Source organism: Leptinotarsa decemlineata, unplaced genomic scaffold, assembly GCF_025532065.1.
Source record: "Leptinotarsa decemlineata unplaced genomic scaffold, Ldec_3_MD MMD2_P_RNA_scaffold_7, whole genome shotgun sequence".
In the NCBI taxonomy this organism is placed as follows: Eukaryota; Metazoa; Arthropoda; class Insecta; order Coleoptera; family Chrysomelidae; genus Leptinotarsa; species Leptinotarsa decemlineata.
Genome location: NW_027412534.1, coordinates 1834712 through 1860066, shown reverse-complemented (window position 1 = coordinate 1860066; position 25355 = coordinate 1834712). Strand labels below are relative to the sequence as shown.

The following is a 25355-nucleotide window of genomic DNA, read 5'->3' as shown; positions in this document are numbered from 1 at the left end:
CTCCTGTTGGTGACACCGTGCATATGTGATGTTTTTTTTCTATTTTTGGTAACCAGTTGTTGTCCACCTTTGCAATTGCAATATATATATATATATATATATATATATATATATATATATATATATATATATATATATATATATATATATATATATATATATATATGTACGGTTTATATCCCTTGATTGTATTTTATTACTTTGCATTCCTTTTTTTCGAATACTTTCTCCAACACAGGCCCTTGTTCCGGTCTCCCACCGGCACTTCCCCTTTCTGTGTACAATACTCTTCACTGTATTGTAAAATGAATGACAAACTCACTCTTAATGAATAATCACTAAATTGTTTGATAAGAGTTTCGAATTGTTGGGATTCCACGAACCATGATAAATAATTTCAGGAAACAGAGAAGAATGAAATTAATTATACAAGGCAGTATGCTTAGACGAATATTAAACCTCGAGAATTCACAACATTTAATCATAGACATAGCAGTGCTGTGATAAATCAACTCCTGTCTTTTGACATTATATATTATTCATGTCTCAAGTTCGTAGCTGAAAATACATTTGTTATAATGTTATGCTAGAACAGCTTGACAAAATCTTAACTATCCAAAGTATAACAAAAGTTATTTGCTCTTTATATTTTATGCTCACAACCAATATATTTGATGTTTCTCAGTATTGTCGAAAGTTGCATTAATACATAAGATCTATAACTTTTTGAGCATACGGCGAGAACGTAAAAAGCCCCATTCTCCTAACTTTTGAATGGGGCAAGATATCAAAATCGGACAAAATTTGTATGGAAAAGGAAACCTCTTCAGTATAGGGTTATTTCAAAACTTTCGTTCGATTACAAGTCAATAATTTTAGTAGCATAATTCAATAAATATTTGTGTCGTGATATATGCTAATATAAATATAATAATAATATTTTTATTCGCTAGAACAAATGACAGAGTTAACTATACAGGGTGTTACTGATTAAGTGTGAAACATTCAAGAAGATGATTCCTCATTGAGAAGATTAAAACAGTTTTAATCTTCCTCTTTGAAGATGATCACTTGGTGATCGAAACACGTTTCGAGGTGTTAAAAATAACGATTTGGTGTTGGGAAAAAACTCCAGTAATATCAATCAGTCTAATGTCAAACCATATTTAATATTTCCCAGCTCACTCCATTATTAATAATGTCTCGTGTAAACATATCAGTCAATAATCGCTACTTTCCACTCAACAAAGGAAAATCATACATCATAATCATGAATGAATAATAGCTTCCCGCGTCTGTTTTGCCCCGAGGATTATTCCGTAATATAAATTTCACGGAAAAGAAAAAGTTGGAAGTGAAATGTTCGAATTCTGTAAGCTGGGTGTTAACGAAACACTTCCTAACGTGACCTCTGATCAAATTTGTATATACAGGTCGTTTATTTCATCATGTGGTAACATTGCTTTATTCTGAACCGTAACAGACATGAAACTTTTGCTTGATCAAATTCAATTTTGTGTTCTGTTTCATTAGAATGTTGAGCTAGTGCACATGAAGTTTTGAATAACCTTTTATCACTTTTGTGTGGAGTTGTTCTCCTTGATAATGTTCTGGATGTTGTTCCTTTACAGGGTGTCTCAAATTCGATCCTCACCTTGGAATCTCGGAAACTATGAGAGATACGAAGATGGTTAAATTGGGACAAAGTTGCGCATTTACCCGACTAACAATGTGCCGTTGAGAAAGTTCTGGAATGCCAAGTATATCCGAAGATAATCGGGAAAAACAGAAATTTCGAAAAATTGTTATTATTTTTTCTGGCTTTATTTTTTGAAGGATTCGGAGATAAATTCAACTTCCATATTGCCACTTTCTTCCTGCTACATAATGGTGTTTCCAGATTTGCTATCCGACGTTTCGTCTTTCGGTCACCATCATCAACTGTATTTTTGCTTATGGGCGCTACATTGGATTCTTTCTGTTTTGATTTTACCTTTTCAATGATGTGTCATAATTTATCATTCTTTCTCTAAAAATTGGAGGTATTATTGAAAAAAAATTATTCTTATCATAATAGGCTTTGACTTTGATGTTTCTAAATTTGACTTTCAATTTGTTACACTCAATGACATTTTGTTATTGTCACGAATGGAGAAAAAAGATATATGATATAAATTTATTATGTACGGTGAGATTTCATTTGCTTCATATTTTCTTCACTCTTTTCTTTTCTTGTGTCTCGTACCACCCTGTACAGGCAAGTAGTTGCATTCCAGAACACTTGTAATCTGGTTCACATGTACTCGATTTAGCTCTTTTTGGTGACATTTTTCAGCCCTGTCCAAAAATTATGACCAAGGTGTCATTCGATTCGTATTTTTGCCTAGAAAGTTTAAGGAAAGGTCCGAAAATGCGCCGATAAAAATTACAAAAGATATAAACAATTAAGTGAAAAAAAATAGGCTTCAGTTTTTTCTTAATATCTCGGAAAATTTTCAAAATTTTGGAAATTTGAAAAAAGATTTGAAAAGATCAATGAATTTGCGTAAAAAAAGTACCGACTACCGAAACTGTATCTCGATTATTTATAATTTTTACAGAGCTCTGAAAATAGATGCAAAAGCGGGTAGTCTGGCTTCCGCGCGCCTTTCGTCACTCTGACATAAAAACAAAAAAAATTATTTAAACATATTAAATGTAAATATTAAGGAATGAAAAAATTCATGTAATGTTGGGATACATCAATAAACAATAATCCGCAGTCAAAAAATTTTTATCCCAATTTTAACGATAATTATAAATTTGTTAATTAATAACTTTTTCTGAATTGAAAGTTAATATAAAAATCCCTATAATTATTAAACTAAAACCCTGGCATTTTTTCCTTTGGTAAAGTTATCTTCAATAGGCAAAAAAATAGATTACCGTTGCCAAAATTAAAAAATTTTCATTTTCTATTTTTTTATTGACAATTGAAAATCATAATTTTATAAAAAATACATTACAATTTTTTTTTTATTTTTTATTGTTTCAATGTATCATAGATAGAAGCTAATTAATATTTTTTTTTAATTTTTTACAGCTGATGTTAATAAATTTATTATAAACAAGTACATTGTTTATGAGTAATTCGAAATTTTTTTTTGCATTATGTTAATTGAAAAAAATCGTGATTTTTAGAGAAAAAAATGTTTTCTTAAAAAAATTTCTTTGTTGCTAAGAAATGCGTTTGTTAATTAACAATCGTTTTTTGCAACTAAATATTAAAATTAAGGAACCGTTTTTTTCAATCATAAATTCTATTGTTTTTCAAGGTTTTGAAAAAACATTTTTGAATCCTTTTTTGAATTGTTTATTTAAAAAAAAATTGTTATAAACAATTTTTTTTATTTATTTTTTCAATAATTTGTTCTATATTGAAAGTAACTATGTGTTTTTTTTAATTTATTCTATTTTTTATAAAACTCTCAATATTGTGATACCTTGATATTTGTCTTTTTCATTCGCAGCGAATTATGCTGGCCTTGTACTATACGGTCAATTCGATACTAAGTCAACATCAGGCCAGTGTCGTGTTTTTCGATTTTTAAGTATGATTGCGAAATCAAAGACTGCGATCAACTTAGCAACTTTACCTCCAACAACAATAGCAACACATTTACACTCATTTAGGACTTATTACCAAGTTCAGTTTTGAATTGGTAATCCAATTCAATTACGAATACATGAATTGATGACAATTAACCCAACTTGTTTTTAAAATGAAGGGGATATCTGTCAAAAATAAGCAAAACGTTAACTTTATCCTAGTTGCATAAAATTTAGCACATGGATATAAAATTGCCGTAGACACAACTGTTTCAAGTAACTTTTTGTTAAATTCGATCTATAAATGCACTTTTTCAATTAAAAAAAAAGCTGAATTTAACAAACACTGAACTTCAGTGGGTCGCAGTTGGCCGCATCATTTTAAGTTAAATTTAAAGCACAAACAAGTGCCGAAGTTAAACTTTATTGAAACTTTTCGAAACAAAAGTTTCCACTATGTTGCGCACTTTAATGGTGACACTGTATATTTGAATATATTTGTATATTTGAAGAGATGTATAGACAATACATCTCTAATGGGAGGATTCCAATCAATCATCTGAAAAGTTGTGGAATAATCAAAAAAAGAATTTCTCAGCGAACCGAAAACCACAGCTGATATTTTATATATTTTCATATTATAGTAATTAACCCGACATAAATTGTTCATATATAATTCCCCTGCTAATTAGCAAAGTTATTTCATATCTTGTTGACAGGCATAGCCTGATGAAATTGAATTAAACATGATCTTGTTTATCAAATCCCACTGGAATGTAAATAATATAAAAAGTTAATTGTTTCAAAAGCAAACATTCGGTTGTATTTCATAATAAACTGGGAGATAAAAATGATTTCGTTTCTGTTGAAATCAAAGTGATCGAATATATTTTTCATAATATGATTTGATGTAATGATTATTGTTTATTTGAAATGAAAAATACAGGAAAGGTCACGTATTTTGAGAATCGGTTTTTGAGAAAATCATGAATTTTTATTAGGATACTCGAAAAATTGAAATAGAGATATTTTTAGGACAGAATAATTTTTGGAGAAAAAGGTTTTGGCTACAAAAAATGTGGAATATTCCAAAGGAAGATTTTTTTTAAAACAAATTTCTTTGGAAGACTAGCACGGTCAAATTAGACTAAAAAATAAGAGTGAAGGTACATAAATTTGCTGCAAATGCGTGTAATTGTTCAAAACATAGTTTAAAATAAGATTTCGAAATTCCGAATCCCGGTAGGTTTTATCATAAAATAACCCCCAATACAAATTGTAGATCATAAAATTCTCTACAAAAAATGTATCACACTTTTTTTTCTTAGAGCCACCGTTTCTGAGATACGACGAGTCAAAAAGTTGTAAAAGTTGTAATCGTCATTATATGCATAAGTATGCCACGTATATACATCTCTGAAGTTGTAATTTGTAATAAATACGTTCAGTATGTCCTACCAGTTCCTACCAGTCAACAGAAATTTCTTGCAAATACTCACAACAAATCTCGGTTCATTTCAATGTTGAAGGATAAGTTTACTGGCAAAAATATATTGGTTGAACTGGCTAATAAAGATGCCGACGTACTGATTATTGAAACAGCTATAGAGCAATTTAATTTGACAAATACAACTATCGTTGTTGGTGAATATGTAGATTCACTCGTACTTCTTACTGCTCGAACTCCACCTGAAAAAACTATTTTTTTTCTGAAGCCAAGAGAAGCTCACAAACTCAAACCGAAATATATTCGTCAAAAAGTTTATCTAATTTTGCAAAGAGTCAAAATCATGCACTATTTTTACACGCAATAACTGGCTGTGATACGACGTCTGCATTTTACAGGAGGGGTAAACAGTCTTTAAAATATTTGAAAAACAAGATTTAGTTCAATGTGCCGAAGTTTTCAAATGAAGTAATTCGACTCAACAAGAAATAATCACCAACGGGATTCAGTTTCTTCTTTCTATGTACAAAGCTCCGAAAAAAAACACCTACTCAGATGAGTATCGATATGTATGTTTCGTAAAAAACACTAAAAATAAGAAACAGGTGCAATTAGCTCGTCTTTCTTCAACCTCAGTTGCTGCTCATCAACATCTTTTCCGGGTATATTATCAAGTTCAAGTGTGGCTTGGTTATCAGTTAGACCCAAAGAAACTGGGGTTGGGAGATGGTCGACAATGCATTAGAACCTATTCAGACTTTACTCCCACCTTCGCCGGAAAACTTGCTGAACACAATTTTTTGCAACCGTAAAAATGGATGCAGCGCTAAATATGGTTGTGAAAAAGTTGGACTGTTGTGTTCTCTGACATGTATATTTTGTTAAGGCCAGTAATGTTCTGATGGTGAATTACCAATAGTGGAGGATTGAATAGAACTGGCCGATATTTGATGAAAATCCATATTTAAATTGCACCTCATATACTATAACCTGATAACTATTCGTCTACCTAAGTAATAAATCTACCTGATAAAATATACCTGGAAAAGTCAGATATCAATGCATTTTTCAAAAGTCCACCTGTAAATATACCTTACTATTATTACCTGAGTGTGAACAAATTCAATGAAGGCGAATTATTCAATTCAGTTTGATCGTTCATTAGATGGTGGGAGTATTTTAATTTGTTTATTTCCATGCTCTCCAACAGGTTAAGTTTCAAACCTTTCTTCTGGAAACGGAGGGGTTTGTATTCATGGTCGAACTCATGTCCCTCTGAGATTAGATGACTGGCATATGTGAAATTTATTTTTCCGTTCTGAAAACTACATTTGTGTTCCTTTATGCGGGTTTTAAACGTTCTTCCAGTTTGACGTATATAAAACATCGGACATGACCCACACGATAATTTATACCCTCCCACATATGCCAGTCATCTAATCTCAGAGGGACATGAGTTCGACCATGAATACAAACCCCTCCATTTCCAGAAGAAAGGTTTGAAACTTAACCTGTTGGAGAGTATGGAAATAAACAAATTCAAAAACTATCACCATCTAATGAACGATCAAACTGAATTGAATAATTCGCCTTTATTGAATTTGTTCAGACTCGGGTAATAATAGTAAGGTATATTTACAGGTAGACTTTCGAAAAATGTATTGATACCGGACTTTTTCAGGTAGATTTATCACTTAGGTAGACGAATAGTTACTAGGTTATAGTATATAAGGTGCAATTTAGAAGTAACTTTAGTTATGCTTGAAGAAGCTATTGTATAGCGAGACACGTGTCGCGGTTTTTGTAAAACCCTTATAGTGAAAATCATAGAATAAACTCTATTTATTAGTTTTTTTTTTAATAGTGGAGGATTCATTAGATACCAACGAGAAAACATGCGATACATCAGTCTTGACGCAGTTCACCTACACCCAGGATGAACATCAAGAAGAAGAAGAAGATCAAGAAGAAGAAGAAGAAGAAGACCAAGAAGAAGTATTTGAAGGTTATGACTCAGAAGAATACATTTTAATTTTTTTTAATTTCAATCGCTTTTATAATTTCCAACCCTTTCTAATATATTTTATTATGCAAGTTTTCAATTCGACTGACATGTGGAGTAGGCCTACTGAGGAAACCACGTTAAAAAAACGCGCTAAGTACACTACCTCATAGGAGGCGTGGAAAGGTGTGCATATAATGACGATTACAACTTTTACAACTTTTTGACTCGTCGTATCTCAGAAACGGTGGCTCTAAAAAAATAATTGATACTTTTTTGTAGAGAATTTTATGATCTACAATTTTTATCTGAAGTTATTTTATGATAAAACACCGTTTTCCTGAAAATAGCGAAAAACCGATTTTTTTCGAGATTTTCGGCCTTTGATATCGAATACAGTTTTTTTCCAGGCATCGCAATCATTCGGAATTTTACAATCTGGTTTCAAAACATAGTTAATGTTTTGAACAATTTCAAGCGTTTGCAACTTCTTGTAAATTTATGTACTTTCCAAGTCTAGATTGACCGAATTAGACTCTCACGTTTCTTGTATCGAGATGAAAAATTCGCCGACGAAAATGCAGTACTTTTCACCCGTGGTGCGTTTACCATTTTTTCTCACTGCGGGATAGAAAGTTCTATCATTTCGTTGATTTAGCATTTTTCAATCAGAGCTCTCAGAGCGTTGCCTGTGCGAAAGTAGCGATTCACATTGGATTTGAATCGCTGGATATTAAATTCATTTGGAAAAACGATTTCAGGAAGTTTATTCCACATAAACGTAGTTCTCCAGATGAAAGAGTTCTTGTACAGTGAGGTGTTATTTTTAACAGCAGACTACTCCAGATTCTAAGGAAATAAAACGCCGTTGTCGCTATGCAAAAGAATTTTACTCAACTAACTTTATAACAGAAAACAAGAAGAACGGCAGTGCTGCCAACTTATTATGGATATTGCATATAGATGTCGCCTCAGAGGGCAAAGAAAACTTCTGGTATTTCTAACACCTCCACTTAACAAAAGTTTTCCATGAGACATCAATACAAAAAAATTAACCTAAACCTTAACCCATCACAAATTTTTTATTTTCAACATTTTGTAATGGTTTGTTCGATATATCTGCAACCACTCCATCTGCTGCCAAATATTTCAAATTTATAATATTTTTAGATATTATGTCTCTCAAAAAATGGAACCTTATATCTATGTTTTGACCTATCATTGAAGAGTGGGTTATTAGCCAACTTTTGAGCGCTTTGGTTATCATTAAATAAGTCAATATGATTTGTATTTCCAAGAAATTCATTTGAAAGGTTACGCAAATAGATTGCTTCTTTGGCTGCCTCACTTAAAGCTATGTATTCTGCTTCAGTTGTTGACAAAGCAACTGTTCGTTGTTCACTGCTTTTCCATGATACAGACTTCTTTGAAAACTTGAATATATATCGTGTAAAAGATTTCCTGTCATCTTTACTTGATCCCCAGTCGGCATCAACATAGCCTTTTAAATCTAAGTTGTCTTAACTGAATATCATGGAAAAACCCTTCGTAAATTTTATATATTTCAGAATACGTTTTGCACTTTGCCAGTGTGTCTTGACAAAACAATTATTATATTGGCTTAGTAGACTCACAGCATAAGCAATATCAGGGCGAGTCATAATACACAAAATATAATCACAAAATGGCCGCGGCTAGTGAACACGCTGCGTTAACTGCAGAGCTTAATAAATTGAAGAAAAAAGAACTGATTGATATTATTCCCACCTTCAAGCTACCAATAACTGTGAGCAATGGACCATTAAATGATTACGTGAAAAAACTCAGTGCAAGTGAAGTACAGACAATATGGGATAAGGACTTGAATGCACGATATGAAGTCGACTCAAGTTACCAGAATAGTTTGAAGAAGGAACTTGATACTTTGTCAAAGTTAACCTATCACTTCGAGAAAAGGAATCAAGAGCAAGAGGACCTGATTATGCTATTGAAACATAATCTAAACCAGAATCTTCATGCATCACTTCAGTCACCATATGTCACGAACGATACAACACTCCAACTTCCATTCATCAATCTGGTGAAAAAGTGGAACAGAAACAAATAAAAACCTCGAATGAAACCATAAAAACAAACACAAACGCATTATCGGAATCTAAGGTAGACAAAAACCGGACCACAAATATAAACAGACTTCCCCAACGGAATCTCCCCAACAAAAACTACCAAAATAAAAATAAATATAAACCAATATATGGAAGAAACGAGAATACAGTTATTAAAACTGTACCGCGCATGGGACATGTCCATGTATCGCGCATCGAAACTGGAATGACTTCTGAAAACTTGAGAGATTACTTGAAGACAACTTCCCCGGATATACATTTTGTTTGCGAAACATGAAACGAAAATGAACGTACCTGTACCTTCAAAGTGTTTTTCCCACTGGACCAATTGGATGCCGCTTACAATCCAGCTCTTTGGCCATAAGGTTCTGTTGTAAGACGCTTCAAATTCAAAGAAAATTTTCACAAAACTCCTCCATCTAGGGACAATAGAAGAGAAGCAAACAGATTCTTTTTTCGACAATTTTAAAAACCGAATTCGGTGAGTGTGTTTCATGTTAACGTTCAGAGGTTTCATGTTAACGTTCAGAGTATATTCAATAAAATTGGTATATTGAATTATTTTACATTTGATCACCAATTCGAAGTAATTGGTGTTTCAGAACATTGGCTGAGGGAGGCAGAATTAGGCAGAGTATGTCTGGATGGATATGTTCTTGCTAGTCAATTTTGTAGAGAAAACAGGGTCCATGGTGGCACCGCATAATTTGTAAAAAAAGACCTTGATTTCTATTACATAGATTTAACTTCTTTCAACAGGGAAATTAATTCGGAATTCTGTGTTATCGAGTTGTTCGAACCGAAAGTAACAATCATTGTTGTCTATAGATCAGGCAAGGGCGACGTCGACTTGTTTTTTGTAAATTTTGAAAATCTACTGACTACCATTGTCAAAGCTTCAACTAATATAATAATAATGGGTGATTTTAATATCAACTTCAAAATTAACTCCAATATCCTAAGTGAATTTAAAACTTTATTATCTTCCTTTGGATTAAAAATCACCTTTAATGATGATACAAGAGTCACAGCCGCTTCTTCTAGTCATATAGATAATATCTTAACAAACCTTGATGACGAATCTGTCGACACAGGTGTTTTTGAACCCTGCATAGCGGACCATAAAGCTCAATATATTATAATACATACAAATTTCAAAGCCAGCCAAAACTGTTCATATACAAGGAGAATCACACAAATAGGTTTGAGAAAAGTCAAAGAATCACTCTCAGAAATAAAGTGGGAAATTTTTCGTCACAATCAAGAGGTTAATGTATTAGCATCTTACATAACTGATGTCTATGCTACTCAAGTTCGCAAGTTATTTCCTCTGAGAAGAGTTGCAGCTCATAAAAAAACATCCCCCGTGTGTTAGTTTGAGGATTCTCTTAAACCCTTCAGAAAGTCATTGAAGAGTATCAAAGTTATCGCAGAAAGCAGTAAAGACCCTTTCGATATAAATGTGGACAAAAAACTCAAAAAAGAATATCATCAACGGATAACACTGAGTAAAAAACGGGCATACGATGAATTTATTATCTCTTCTAAAAATAGATCACCCGCATATTGGCGGATAATAAATTATGAACGCAACAAAACAAAGGCTGTTGCGAAAACACCCCAATTATCTCCCGAGGATTTCAACAATTTTTTTGTTAATATTGCGGATACCATCATCAAATCTTCACCTCAGATGGACATGGAGGATTTAATTAATTTCGAAGAATTTCCAGTACCTTGTAGCTCCCTTTTTCTCGGTCCCGTCACCGAACAGGATATTAAGGGCGCGATTGTTTGTTTAAAACCTTAAAACTGTTCAGATGGCCAAAATTTGAACGCTCGTATCATCAAGGAAACCCAACATATTATAACTTTGCCTTTAACAGGACTGATCAACCTCATATTTGAGACAGGTGTTTTTCCTGACGCTTTCAAATATGCGAAAGTGATTCCAGTCTTCAAGAAAGGGAACCCATGTTCCCTGGACAATTACAGGCCCATATCTATCATCTCTATTTTCTTCAAAGTCGTTGAAATAATAATGAAAAAGCGTCTGTATGAACACTTCGAAAGCAACAACTTGTTTTCTCAGGGTCAATATGGGTTTCGCAAAAATCGTTCTAATTCTCTAGCTGTCTTTGATGTTGTGGGATCTGTTGTTGAAGGATTCGAAAAAGGTGTGCACACTGCTATAACGCTTTTTGACTTGTTTAAGGCTTTTGATTGTGTATCACACAGTATACTTCTTAAAAAATTGTATTATTATGGAGTTAGAGGGGTTTCTTTGTCACTTATAGAATCATACCTTTCAAATAGGTATCAGGCAGTTTCGTGTAATGGTATTACATCAAATTTTGAACCTATTGATCACGGTGTTCCACAAGGTTCAATACTTAGGCCCCTGCTCTTTGTTATTTATGTTAATGACATATGTAATTTCATGTCTTCCTATAAGGCCATTCTCTATACAGACGATACAACTTTCATATATAGCGATCAATCATCATCTAACATTCCACAAGTAATGGAAGAAGTTGTTCGTTCAGCAAGATTTTCAATCTTGAATTTTGAATTAAAATGAGATTCGAGGAAACTTGTTTCATTACTATTTCCTGAAAATATGAAAAAATCATCAACATACAGTGCAACTATTGTTAATAAATTATCACTGCTACGTTTAATATATACACATGGTTCAAATTTAGAATAAACATAACCTATTTTCAACAAAACTTGGTCAACCTTTTCATTCCATGCTCGCCTAGACTGTTCCAAACCGTATACCGCCTTTTTCAATTCATAGACCTTATTTGGATTTTCTTCAGAAACAAAACCTTTAGGCTGCTGCATGAAAACATTTTCTTTGATATCACCATTCAAAAAATCTGTCTCAACATCTGAATGTATTATGCATAAATCTAACCCAACTGCTAACGCAATTAATAAACTCACGGCTAAATCCCTCAATTCATTATACAGTATGTGAGAGCCAAATGGAATCAATTATTCATTTTGGTTACTTTACATATTTAAGAGAAATTCCGAAACACGTCGAATGTAAATTCAATTTGACATTCTCCAACGTAAAAGTGCCACCCCTACCTTCAACCCCGTGCGAATGACAGGTAAAACCTCCAATTTTTCTAAAGGAAAGTATATGTTGAAGATATACAGTTTGAAAGGCCTCTTCATTATCTATTCAAAAATGGTATCGCTTTCAAGTTCATTGCAACATTTGAAATAAAATGAATTAAGATCATGTAGTTACCGAAATTCGATAAAATACACTCAGAAACTAAAAGGTAATGCAAAATATAATGAAATGTAGAATACGAAAAACAACTTTGTATTTTACCGAAATAGATGTTCAAAATGTTCAACGCGAACGTCTTGGCAACATGCTAATCTCAAATAAAACTGTCTTCTAACATTATTTTACATATCAGGCGTGACCGACCTGATCGCACGCGTTTTTCGTTCTTTCAAATCAAGCAAATCTGAAGGTTTAGTTTTGTACACATTGCCTGTCACATATCCCCATAAAAATAAATCTAATGATGAAAGATCAGGTGATCGCGCTGGCCATTCAATCGATCCCCACCTCCCTATTCAACGATTGGGAAATGTTGTATCGAGATATTATCAGATATCAACTTGGTGATGTGGTCGTGCACCATCCTGCCAAAGCCATATCGTTTTCACCAGAACTTGAGAGTTTCCTGGATCAGGAAATGTTGCACTCAATGAAAAAGTGACCAATGATATGGTTTCCTACAATCCCTGCCCAATCATTAACCTTTTGAGGGTATTGCGTGGGTCCTTCTCTCATCCAGTGAGGATTTTCTGCTGACCAGTAGCGCCAATTTTAATTTTTTTCATTTATTTATTCGAAAATTTGAAATCCTAATATAAATAAAGCGTGTTTTTTATAGAGGTATAGAACTTTAAGTTGCAATAAAACAACGATGGATTATTCGATTGACATGAATTTTATTTATCCGAAAGATAATCTTGCGGCATTACATTTTAAATATGATTTCTGGCATATGGACTACATCCGCGCCAGCGGATGTAGTCCATTCTGGACGTCCAATTTTCGATGACTTTTTCCAACATTTGTGGCCGTATACAGGCAATAACACGGCGAATGTTGTCTTCCAAATGGTCAAGCGTTTGTAGCTTATCCGCATAGACCAATGACTTTACATAGCCCCACAGAAAGTAGTCTAGCGGTGTTGAATCACAAGATCTTGAAGGCCAATTCACAGGTCCAAAACGTGAAATTAGGCGATCACCAAACGTGTCTTTCAATAAATCTATTGTGGCACGAGCTGTGTAGCATGTTGCATCGTCTTGTTGAAACCACATCTCCTGGACATCATGGTTATTCAATTCAGGAATGAAAAAGTTAGTAATCATGGCTCTATACCGATCACCATTGACTGTAACGTTCTGGCCACCATCGTTTTTGAAAAAGTACGGACCAATGATTCCACCAGCCCATAAAGCGCACCAAACAGTCAGTTTTTGTGGATGTAACGGTGTTTTGACATACACTTGAGGATTACCTTTACTCAAAATGCGACAGTTTTGTTTGTTGACGTAGCCATTCAACCAGAAGTGCGCTTCATCGCTAAACAAAATTTGCTTATGAAAATTGGGAACAACGGTAATCTCGTTTTGGGCCCATTCGACGAATCTACGCCTTACTTGATGATCGTTTGGCTTCAATTCTTGCACGAGTTGGATTTTGTAAGTACGCAAACCAAGATCCTTCTGCAAAATTTTCCATAAAGTGGATGGACACAGATCCAATTCCTGTGCTCGATGGCGGATGGACTCCTCCGGGTCTTCCTCAATGCTACGCTGTACAGCAGCAAGAGCTTCTTCTGTACGCACCGTACGGCGTCTCTAGGGATGCGAGTTATCAATAAGAGTAAACGTGGTGCGAAAATGTTCCATGGTTAATCGAATTAACTGCTCTGATGGACGATTTTGTCGACGATAAAATGGACGTAGTGCGCGATACGTTTTCCGCACATAACCATTATTTTCGAAATAAAATTGCACTGGTTGGAAGCGTTGTTCAGGCGTGAGTCTATTCATGATGAATTCCCAAACCAAACCAAGAATAAATCACTTGACAGCTGTTAAATCGGTCGCCATCTTGAAAAGTAATGCCAACTTAAAGTTCTATATCTCTATAAAAAACACCCATTACAAGTCCAAAAAGGTAAAAATGGTATATAATGAATATGGAAAAAGTATAAAAAATTTCCTAACAATAAAATACGTTCAAATAATATATAAATACGAGAAGCTAAAAAACTAAAAATAGAAATTTGTTCCTGAGAATATTGTCCCATAACACAGAACAAATCAGGAGTATTCAGAATAGTTAGTTCCATATTACAATTATACTAGGGCATAAAAACAATTATTTGAGTGGGTATGAATTATTTAACATATCAAAATGTGGCAACGACGTAACATAATATATACAGAACACATAAAAGCTCGAACCAATAAAACAATTCGATGATTTGAAACATAAAAAAAGTCGGAAAATTCATAGAGTACGTGATGTAATATATATTTTCAACTGAACCTTGAATTAATATAAAGTAACAGAATCTTTAACGTGGTAAGGTAATTGATTGAAATCATTCAATCCTCTGAAAAACAATGATTTCATAGATTGTCCTGGAAATATGGAATTGATTGGTGGTTCTTGTGTTGTAGTCATGAATTTGATTATTGTACGTAATGAAGGAATCAAAATATTTTGGTAATACATTTCTGGTTATTTTATAAATAAATATCATACTTGAGTAATACAGTCTATCTGCAACATCATACCACTTGAGGGCACTTAGCATGCACTGCATAGAAGTGTATCTATTACATTTTGAGATGATTCTTAAACCTCGATTTTGCAATTTCTGTAACTTCTGTATATTGTTCCTATCTGAAAGATAAAGCAGAGTGGAACAATAATCAAAATGTGGCTGTATAATGGTTCTGTATATTCTTATTTTTGAAAACATGGAAACTTCCGATGAAATCCTGGTGAAAAAAATAGTTTTTTTGATATTTTTCAACAAAGATAGTCACATTGTCCAGAGTTAGTGATTCATCCAACACGAAGCCTAAATACTTAAATTCTGACACCCATTCAATTTTGTCTCCCTCCACTTCGAGTTGAAGCTTTTCATAGTCAATTGATTTCAGTTTATGCTTCTCACTAATTATCAATGATTTGGTTTTATTCGTATCAACTTTTAGTTTATTTTTGTTTAAACATATTTCAATTTTTTTCAAGAGTCGATTCATGCGCTCAACTGTTTCTATAGCGTCATTTTCATAGTTTCATGCAAGTAACGTGTCATCTGCAAATAAATTCGAAAAATTATAACCTTCTATGTAATTCACAACATTGAGGTAAATTATAAACAGCAGGGGTCCCAGGACACTCCCTTGGGGTACGCCTATATTGTTTGAAATTTCCTTTGAGAAACATTTCCCCACTCTAGTTATTTGTGACCTGCCATATTTGTGACCTGCCATTGAGATGATTTTTGAACCAACTTAAGGCTATTCCATCGATTCCATAATATATCAATTTACGAAGTAATATTTGCCTATCGAAAGTTTCAAATGCCCTCTTGAAATCAAGGAACACTGCTTCTATAAATTTATCACTATCGATTTCATTCTTCCATTTTGAAACTGTTAATTGAATGGCAGTTTCACACGAGTGGTGTTCTCCAAATCCAGATTGATTTCCTATAAACAGGTTATTTTCAGTCGAGTACCTAGTAATTTGTTCATGTACAACAATTTCCAAAACTTTCTCAATAATCGGGAAAGTATTTATCGCTCTGAAGTCTGACATATCAACTGCATTATTTATTTTTGGGATGGGAATAACTGTACTTTTTTTTCAACCTATTTGGAAAGTTACCGGGCGAAATTGATGTTTGTATTAAATTTAGGATGTGGAATCCGAATGTAAAAAATTTTGATTTCAAAAATGTAGACATTACTTCTCCAGCATTGCCTTTATATTTGAGAGAAACAATAATTGACTTCAGCTTACTTATATCAATCTTCTCGAATTCAACAAATCTCGTTTCTATATTATTTAAATTTTGAGGAGACCATTGTGTTACACTTACAATAGAATTGGAGATATAATAATAATAATAATGATCGTCTTTATTGTTACCCAGCTGTAGTTACATACAAATATTTAAATAAATTAGAGAGCTAGTTGCTGACATAAGAAAAGGCGAAGTTCAACTTAGTTAGCACAAGTGCTACTGAGTTGTTCTTCAACTGAGTTGTTCAATATCTTCAATACTTCCAACAGAAAATGAATTGAAGTTGTTAGCAGCTTGTAGCTCCGTTCTCGCTTTGACAACAGCGCCATTAGTACTTAAATTGATAGATTGGAAATTCAATGATTGTTTGTCACCTTTTATCAATATTTTCATTGTTTTACACATTTCCCGCAAGTTATCACTATTCGCATCAATTTTGCTTTCATAATATTGAGACTTTTTGATTTTTAACATATTAATAACTTCATTCTGTCTCAGATTATATCGCTTCCAGGACTCCTCCTTCTCAATGCCGGAACTTTTAATGAATTCTTTGTAAGCCTTGACTCTAAGTTCCGAAGCAGATCTGATTCCGTCGTCATACCAGAGGACTTGATTTGATTTATTCTCAATTTCAACTATTGGCGCAATATCATTCAATAGTATTTCAGATTTCGACTCAATATTACTGTATATTTCATTTACATGAATCAGTTTCAAATTCTTTTTATGAAAAACGTCATCATTTAGTCTTCGCTTAAAAAATGTATTACTCACTATTTCATCTTTGTTGTATAAGTTTACGGTTATTATAAAGTGATCTGTAATTACTGGTTCATGATGTGTACAAACTTTCACGATATTATGATTTGATAGCACATAATCAATTAAAGAAGAACTAGTTGAAGTTATTCTTGTTGGTTCATCAACGAATTGTTCAATTCCATAAGCTGTAAAAACATTTTTAATTTTTCTGCTGTAGAAGTCATTGCCCATTGCCATTTGCCAATCAGCATGACCATTGAGAGACAGAGTACACTCATCAGAAAACATAACGTCTTCTAATTGGATGATATTGTTATCCATGTCCATCATTTGCTCACAAAAATAAGTTCTTCTATGAAAATAGTCGTCCATGAGCTCCTGAGTAGTTATCATTGTATAGGGATTTATTTTATATTCTTTCAATATGTTTACTATCGATGTATGGCTAACATTGAATGTAGTGGATACCTGCCTACTCGATGTAAGTGGGTTTTCCTCAAACTCAAACATCACATCTAATTTGAGTTCATCACTCATTGTATTGGGAGTTTCTTTTTATTTTCTGTCACACATGACCAAGCTCGCGAAACTGCTTCTCTATTTTGCTTATTGTTCCTTGAGTTATGGGCGGTAAATTAGGAAATTTCTTATGGAATAAACGAGCTACTTCCTGTTGTATTCGGGTTTTATCTCCATAACTGATCATTTGTAAAACTATTATTTTATGCATTTCCGTTAATCTAACCATTTGTCAGACTTGAAGTTAACGGAATTTGAACTTGAATCAAAATAGTGACTAATAATGTTGTAACATAAAGAACAAGCTGACAAGGCGTTTTTAACAAACGTTGCCAAGGTAATTATTTACAGTTTTTCAAAGAATAACATCCAAAAACAACATTGCTAGGGTTTTTGCTTACTTTCTTACTATCAATACCCCCACATGAAATAAGTTGTGAGTATATTGCAATAAGTTTTGAATGTATTTTATCGAATATCGGTACCCACATGATTTTAAATAATTTTATCTTGATTGTTGCGATAAACTTGAAAGCGATAACACTTTTGAATGGAGAATGAAAAGACCTTTCAAACGATATATCACAAGCCTTTCATTTCCATTTAGAAAATTGGGAGTTGTACCTGTCATCCGACGGAAGTTGTAGGTAGGGGTAGCATTTTTCCGTTGAAGTATGTCAAATTATAATTAAAATTTGATGTGTTTCGAGATTTCCTTACTTTCGGTTACTTACCGTAACCGAAATGATGAATTTATTCCATTTGGCTTTTACACACTTTATAGAATCGTCCTTCATTGACCACTTTTTCTTACCTTCTTCATGAATTGCAGTTCGGCAGTTCTATTTCAAACATGCATGTATTTACGACTTCCTGGTATACGTACAGACTGAAACCGAAAAATTCTTGCTCTTCCATGAACCAGTGTGAACCAGTCTCTCCTAATAACATCTTTTCTCATATTCCACCATCCAAAAAGCATTATCCTCGTTTGAAATTAGTACAGCAGGAAAACAGAATTTTAAAACATCATATTTCCGGGTTATTATTGATAATCAAAAATTCATTACGCTCCAGGCTAATGGTTCGTAAATACATGAAACAGAGTGGTGTTGGTAGTATTAGGCGAAGTGACCTTGGAAAATACGAATTATAAATTACTCGCTAAAAATCTTTTGTACTGTATAATTGAATTTTATTTTGCTAGGTAGGTTTTTTATCATTTGTGGATTTACTCAAAGAATATGATTGTAAGAATACCACCTTCATTCAGTCTCTTCTTCAAGTAGGGACTGGAATGACAAGAAAGTTTGCAATAACTAGATAGATCCTTGCGTTCCGCAAGGATCAATATTGAGCCCACTATTATTCTCTTGTATATCTCAGATTTTCATTCATTCGTCAAATTCTGCCGCATACACCACTGCGCGGATGATACCCAGCTGTACTTCAATGAAGTGAAACCTGATGTTACCGCTGCTTTGAATTGGGATCTGGATTCCTCGATAAATGTATTGCAGTGCGTTGTTTTTCGGACCGAAACTCAAACGTAGTCTAGCTAGTACCTCAATTGACATTGTTTTGGGTGGGAAAAAAATTCACATTGAAAATGAAACAAAAAACCTCCGAGTTTGGTTAGACAATGAATTGAAGTTCACAAAACATGTCAATCAACTTTGCCGAGGTTCATATAATACACTCAAACAACTTTATCCAAGTAGGCAATTCCGCTCTGAAAATTCATGTTTGTGGATCCCTCATATTATCGAAACTGGATTAATTTGACTACATTTATGGACCCGCACTTCTGAGTGTTAACAGTAGTCGACTTCAGAAAATACAGAAGTCATGTATCAAACTTTCCTTCGGAATACGCAAATATGAGCACGTGAGTCATAAATATCAGGAAATGCGAAAACTGAAATTGCTGGATACGAGAAAATTACATCTATTAAATATGACTCATAAAGTACTGAAATATAGGACATCAACATATCTATATGACAAACTAATCAAAATAGGGAATCTGAGTGATTATAACTCCAAATATTCGAGAATTTATCGAAGATAACAAAATGAAAAGTGGGAAAATGTTTATAGAGAGCCCGATATGAATAGAGCGTTCAGAATATTTTGGAATAGTTTTTCTTACTACTTTGAAAAACATTTTCCAAAGAAACATCATTACAATAATACCAATAACAAAACATGGGTCTCCTCTGAAATTCGCATTTTTTTTTATCATTGTTTTGTCAGATTGTCAAAAACAATGATAAACTCGACTTTAACATTTTCCGAAAAAACACATTCACAGATTGCACAATACCTTTTGAGTCTTTTAACCCGATTTTACAGAAATTGTCTGCATTCAGGTCAATGATACATAGGGCTTTCACAATACTCCTTTCTGATCAAAACCTCCGAAGTGATATCGCAATCATTAAACAAATAGCAGTTAATAACAAAATACCAGTTAATAACATTATAATGAAATATCAACAAAAATCAATAATGAAAGAACTATATTCAATTTCCACAAGGCCAGAACACAAATATGTTAGTATCAATTATGCAGGTAGAATCTCCGAGAATATTGAAAATTATCTCTCAAAATTCAATCTACAAACATCCTGCACATCCAACGGAAATTTAGGAAACAGATTATTCAATGCCAAATCTAAATAAGACAAAGGGAAGAGATTTGGTATATATCGCCTAGAATGTGATGAATGCCCGCCATATATATAGGCCAAACTGGTAGAAATTTTGATACAAGGTACCATGAACATGTCATTTCGGATAAAAAATCGTTAATGTACGAACAACTTCAAAGTTTGAAACATAAAATAGATAAAGATGATTTAAAGATCCTTCACACATGCGAAAAAGGTAAAATGATGAATCTGTTGGATCTATGGAAATGAACAAGTCAAAGAAAAATCCCAATTCTATTGTCCTCAACGAACAACTTGATCTAAATAGTCCTCTCCTGAATCTATAAGCCAGTTCCCAAAACCTACATTATATCAAAAGCTTTGTTTTGTTATGTTCATAGATATTACAGGTATACAAAATGGAGGTACCAAATTATTCATGATAGGATAGGCAACTTAGGTTTAAATTACTAAGATTTAAATGTAATCAATTAGTTTTGAAAATTGTGTAATAGCCGAAACTAGTCAACAATAAAAAAATATCGTGGAGAATAGATAAAAGCATGTTTTTGTAGTGTATCCTCATTATAATTGACGTAGAAGTGAGGTAATATTCTTCAGGTAATCATAACTGAAGAGGTACTCCAGGTATATAAAAATTGTAAAGGTTTAGGTAATTTGATTGAGAAAATCATGTATGGAGCTCCGCCTCCAAACACACCCATCCGCCAGACTGGCGGTACATATCAGAAATACGCGACGGACTGTAGCTATTCATAGTTTCGAGGTTCAACCTAGTACACCTCAGTAGTAAAGCTAACGTGGTTCTAGATACTGTCGGAACTCAGTTCTCGCTTGGCTATTTACGAGAGGATTTTTATTTGCTGTTTCACCCATTCATTCATTCATCCAAATAATAAAAGAACTCATTTAAAACTTAATTAAATGTTTATTGTAAAAGAAACGGAAAAAATACTTTAAATAAACTCAAACTCAAATGTTAATAAGAAAATAATACATTAAAACAATCAAAAAACTTACATTATACTGCCACCCAGCAGGATTGAAGAGAAGGAGATGTGCTGCATTTCTGATGACCCAATCGATACGTAAATGAATACTGTCTGTTGACTGTTAACAGTTAACTCTTATTGATCTTGACCTCCCTCAATATTTATAAAGAATTATACGCTGACATTGCGACTTTGATCCGGTCACTGTACTGAGGTAAAATGCACAGCATGCAATCTGTGCCAAGTTTGCATATTTGGAGATTGTTTTATATTCCATATCCTGTGATCGGATCAATTTCGATGTCTATGAACTTGAAATATCAAAAGATGGAATTCTGAATACTGAGTGTTCTTGTGTTAAAATATTGAAGTGAGGTTGGAACATCTTTCAATTCATGTATTTACTTAAATGAATCTGAATAATTTCATGATTATCTTCTATATTTGACACATCTCCCCTCCACGTTAAAGCTGGCCCCCAGCTTTCTGGGTGGTAATGAAAAACAAAAAAAAAACAAATTGAAATTCAAATGAAAACTCACAATTCAATAAAAATATTTTGAATAATAAAAAAAACAATGGGTTTAAAATATGATCATAAACATCAATTACAAACTACATGTCCTATAAAAGTTAGAAAAAACTATATTGTCCAATTGATTCTGCAACTATGAGTTCCCACACTTATATTGTCATAGTCCGGCACTGAACTTTGTCTGTCTTCGTGTCACTCCACCAATCTGTCCGCACAGCGTTCCGTGTCTTGGTTCTGACTTTGTTTTGGTTGACGGCTGCTCGGCTACCACAACTCAACTGGATGGAAACATTGGCAACGTAACAGTGGACTGAATTGGACTGGACTATAATTACGTATTACGTTGTGCTTTGCGTTTTCTCGTATTACCAGAACATGTTTTTCTGGTTTCTGTGAAATGTATCTGTCATTCTGTTCCATGCCTATTCTCTCAATTGTGTATAGAGAAGAAGATTTACGATTTGACATGACATATGACATACATATAATTTGATGAATATGTGAATATTTAGCGCCATTTTTCGTTCACTGAAGTGATTTTGATTTTACACTTTGAAATATATTTATATCTGTGTGTTCATCGTGTAATAGTGTGATCAAGTTATTAGCTGCCCAGGAATATAGAAATTACCCCTTCGAGAGCTTTTGGGGAACTTCAAACATCATCGTTTGTGGTTCTGTTGTGTCAGCATTTATGAAACTAGCGTTGTTTTCATAAATTACTTGCGAAATATTTTCTGTAGGCTGCTTGGGATTTGGATTATCCTGGTACTCAACGGTATGATGGTGATTCTGAATTGTTTTGAGTATTACAATTTTATTCACATATTATGTCTGTGGATGATGTCTGCCTACACAGGAACTGTTTATCAGCTACTCAGAACAACTGGTAACGCAACAACGTAAGTATTTGTTTCTGGTTGAATATGGCACTAGTGACTGCGATATTCCTATAGTCCATTCATTTGAGCCATGATGATTCAACTTAATGTTTCCCTAGGTCATCGTGCTGTCTATGGTACGATCTGCTGAATGTCCTGGAGTGGAAAACCGTAACAGTGGTGATGGAGTAGTGGAGTAGTGACTGCCTCGAAGTGCCTTGGGGTGTGGTGTTGCCTCCATTGCATGAAACAAGAGAGAAATTCGGCAGTAAGTTCTTTCATGATATACTTTTATTCTTATAGCTAGGTTATGTTACTATTAAATTCAATAATAAAAAAATCAACAAAAATCACTGCATTATATAGTTAACAATCATTTGACAGTTTAATCTAATTGGTTAGAGTACATATAATATACATTAAAGTTAATTTGACGATAAATAGCAAATAGCTTACAAACTTTCTTTTTCAACTTTGAAGCATCCTTTTTGATTTATGATTGAGCATACTTTTAAAATCCTTGGTTCTTTATGACACACCCATTTTAACATTAATTTCTTTTGTACAATTTTTCACTGATTCCTCACAGTATTTGTCACCTGCCTATTCAATTGTCACCTCATGTGATATACATTTCACTGAATAATAGGAAATTGAAAATAGCAATAGCAATTTATTTTCTTTTCAATGAAAATAAACAGCTATTGGAAATATTTATCGAAAACAACTACTTTCCTGGCTAGTACCAACGACGAATATTGAATTATATCTGATAAATATATATTTCAGAAACCACATGTAAATTGCATCTCTCAGATTTTGCATATATTATTATTATTCTCTTTATACTCTTTCACCTTTTTTCATAATTACCATGACGTAGTAACTTTCTACATCTTGAAACATCATATTTGTCTTTTCTTAAGACAACTTTCTGTGTCGTACTTTCTACAACATCGTACCTGTCTTTCCTCCGAAGACCTCATGTATGCGCATTTCATTTCATGCCTCATACAAAATTCATATTATAATCATCATCATTTCTCATGAACATCTAACATATTTTACACACCTTCAAAAATGAAAAATTTCATGCAGTTTTGGGAGCGTCCTCCACAGTCTGCCTTTTCATCTTGTGTGTATAGTCTACCTATATAAATGATTCTTCTTCAATACATAATTATCAATTCTCGCCTTTTCAATATATCTATACGCTTCTTTTATTTCTCATAATATTACAAACTTCACTGTTTGTAGATCATCAGTCTGAGATGCTACTTCCTATTACTTTCCATACAAAATAAAAAAATAAAACTATGTGGTGACATTGAATTTTTCGTACTTCTTCTGGCCAGGGGTGTGTCAATAATGCATTTGTTATCATTATGTTTCTTTTCTTCTGTAATTACTGCCCATTTTTCCTTAATTAATTGTATGTAAAATTGTATTTGAAAAAACTAATTGCAACTGAAAAAATATTTCGTTTCTGCATTTTTATTTAATTACTATTCTCTAATTATTATACCCTAACTATTCTCGATTTTTATATGTTTCAAAGTCCATATTTTAGTTAGAGTCAGAATACTCATTCATAAAACAGTTCAGATTTCTGAATTTTTTTCTTATAACACTTACTTAACTAGATGAATTAATTTTTGTATAATATTATATGTACTCTGGACATTACTAACTGAACATTGTCATGAAGGATTACATGTATTTATAGAGCAAGGTTTAACAAATTTCATTTTGTTTCAGGCGTGGCGCTTAAGATTATGCAAAAAATAGTGAACAATAGTATTTGAGGAAAAAACTTTTTGTGAAAGAGAGGTAAGTATGCTTGAAGTGTAACACTGCCATGTAAAACATGTTTTAATAAAATTTTTGAAGACCATCATCTTTCACTACCTCTTGATATCAGTCTCGCAATAAATATTTATAGCAAATGAATTGTTACTCTTCAAACTCAAAGAAAAAAAAGTTTGAATATTTGGCGGTTATAATAAAATGAAACTATTTCCAGAATTTACTAAAAATAGTAAATCTGAGGGATTTTTTGAATATTTTACGTTGCGCTGTATCGAAAACAACATTATAAACCAATCGACACGGGTTCATATTTATACTGTATTTTAAAAATGAGGATTTTTTCATGTTGGCGATCATGATGGCGTTCCTTATCTCAACAGTTTTCAAAAAGTTAATGAAACTCAAAAATGGACCTTTGTCTTGTGTCAATATTCTCATTGAATAAATTAAATGTATTAATTACTTAATAGCTGATGTTGATGACTACTATAATTTTTTTCGAGTCATTACCAATAAATTATTAAAGGATGATTGGGAACAAGGAATATCTTATGAATCCAACTAATTGATACTATGATACACATTCCCAAGCTGATGAAACAGATATTGGTAGGTGTATCATTTATTTTTCAAAAAGTCAGATACATATGCAAAATTTCAAAATCATGTAATGGGTAATCGCACGGAGCTGGATGAACAGATATTCCATACGTTTAGCCAATTCAACTGTACAATTCCAAGCTGATAAAACAGATATTGGAAAATGTACCGCTCATACTTTCGAAATTTACAGACGATAAATGAAAATTTTTTCAAATTATTCCATTGGCAATCTTAAGAAGCTGAATGAACAGATATTCTTTATGATTGCTCAACTTCAGTAATACTTTTCTTTCTAAGCTGATGGACAGTT

General features: G+C 33.0%; 1 protein-coding gene and 1 long non-coding RNA gene across 2 annotated transcripts in view; one reads left to right on the top strand and one right to left on the bottom strand.

Moving 5' to 3' along the window:
• LOC111516184 (5-hydroxytryptamine receptor) overlaps window positions 1-25355 on the bottom strand; it is a 616569-nt gene that overhangs the window by 576241 nt on the left and 14973 nt on the right. The gene's annotated exons all lie outside the window — the stretch shown is intronic.
• On the top strand, window positions 21110-24525 carry LOC141480272 (uncharacterized). Its single transcript, XR_012464239.1, has 3 exons — window positions 21110-22654; window positions 22753-22901; window positions 24392-24525. It is a non-coding gene; the product is annotated as an uncharacterized lncRNA (long non-coding RNA).